A 2126-nucleotide genomic window follows, 5' to 3' on the forward strand; every position below is an offset into this window, starting at 1 on the left:
TTTGGTGGGAGGGGTGCAATAGGGACAATTATGAGGTATTATTGAAATCCCACTAGGTATTGGTTGACCAGGTAGCCTAGAGCCCTTCCCAGTTTACGATGATGGGGAGGAATTTTTTTTCTCACAGATGCTGGTACAACCTGTCTCCCATAGTGTTAATAGCCTGTTATGAACGAATGACTCCTCCTGTAGGAGCGCATAACGCTACTAACTAGGCTGCTGCGAGAGACAGTTCATAGGAAAATACCATTGTCCATCTTACTCGGGCATTAACACAAACTAGTTTTGCAAGGAAATCTTGCACGGTGTTGACAAATTCACCAAGTAAGGTGGGTTGACGAGCTTGTCTGCCTGACTAGGAGAGGCACTTCACTTCTGCTACACGGAATGTTCTTTTGAGCGAGTCTTTAAATCATGAACCACAAACACAAGAAGCATGGTCCGGTATAAAGGCAAGGCCTACGTCACAGTACTTGGGCGAGCTCAAAAAGGTATGCACGGCCAGATCTGTTTACATTGAGAAGTGGGAAAAGCGCACAAACCAGGGCGCAATTCCAGTTCTCATCTTGTGGTTGGTCAAACTGGAAGGGGCATGCTCTACCAGTTTTGCCTCACAATTATGGATCTAACTTTCGCAAGTGAACACAGATAGCAATTACATCTAAGATCGTAAAGGGTCTGTTTTTCCAGCTCTCACGTCGTGATCATACACTCCCAGCAGGACAAACTGTAATAGGTGCCCAAACTAGCACACCTTAATAATCCTCTCCTTGCCAATGCTCGCCATTGCAATGAGGGATGGCAGGTAGCTTCTCCTTCACAGAGTGAATATCCTCAGACTGTTCCTCCATTGGTCAAGACCATACCAGATAAGGTTTTTCTGTCAGGGGATCAAGTACCCACAGAGCTTTCTCCTGAGTGGAAAACTGCTAGCACTAGTGACAAAATGGTTTGGGCATCTAACATTCGTCGAGAAGTTAGTGCCCCATGGCTAGCTCCACATACTGTCCTCAAGTACCCTAGTACCATTGGGACACAAACAGAAGAGAGACCTGACTTGGTGGGTGCTAGACACCAATCTCCTCAGAGGAGTAGATATCTCTCTTTCCCTGGATTTGTTGTTTTCCATAGACATATTAAAGGAATGGGGTGGGTGGTCATCTGTAATACCTGACAGCATCCGGACTTTGGTCCAAAACCGAAAGGCGGTGCTGCATAACCTTCTGGAAAAGAAGACTGCCTGCATTACCCTAAATTATTTCCATCAACTCTATTCAGGGCAATTTGTGGTGCTGATGAGCATCAACACTACAGTAGTGTCCCAATTAAACAAGCAAGGGGAGACCTTGTTGCAGTACCTATGCCCCCTATCTGTGAAAATCCTTAGGTGGACGGAAGGGACTTTGATATCCATAACAGTACTCTTCATCACGCACAAGAAGAACATGCTGTCGAACAATCTGGACAGGAGTAGTCAGAAAGTTGGCTGTGAATGTGCAATCGACCTGTCCATGACATCCTGAAACTGGAACTTTTGGTGCACTTCTCACCAGTACCGGTACCGTAAGCGTTCTTGCAGGATGCTTTTCAACAGCTGTGGGACAATATGGACGTCCATGTGTTCGCTTCATCATGCCTAGTGAACAGGTTATTGAACAGGGTAAAAGCATTGATAATCTAACCTTGACCCTCTTAGCTCTGCTGTGGCAGCATGCGGAATGGTTTCCGGACCTTCTACATCTGCTCATAGAGGCACCGAGAAAGCTCCCTCCACTATCCGAGCTACTCAGACAACCACGTGTGAGGATTTTCCATTAAGCGATACCATCACTATGTCTTTACACCTGAAGGCTATCCAGCAACTACTCATAAGAGAGGCTTTTTGAAGCCAGTTACTAGGCGCATGGCAAGATTCCTCCGGGAGTCGTCGTCTTTGGTGTATCAGGCGAAGTGGTCTGTCTTTTGTGGTGGAGGTTATGGACGGGGTATCTGCACTCAGTGCCTGTATTCCAGCAGTAATAGAGTTTTTACTTTTCCCTGTTGGGGGGGGGGGGGCTGTACTTACTCAGTGTCGGTTGGGAAAGGCTTTCGTTCCCTCATGAACATTGTCTTCGAACTGAATTGAG

The sequence above is a fragment of the Palaemon carinicauda genome, chromosome 31, assembly GCF_036898095.1.
Source record: "Palaemon carinicauda isolate YSFRI2023 chromosome 31, ASM3689809v2, whole genome shotgun sequence".
Classification (NCBI taxonomy): domain Eukaryota; kingdom Metazoa; phylum Arthropoda; class Malacostraca; order Decapoda; family Palaemonidae; genus Palaemon; species Palaemon carinicauda.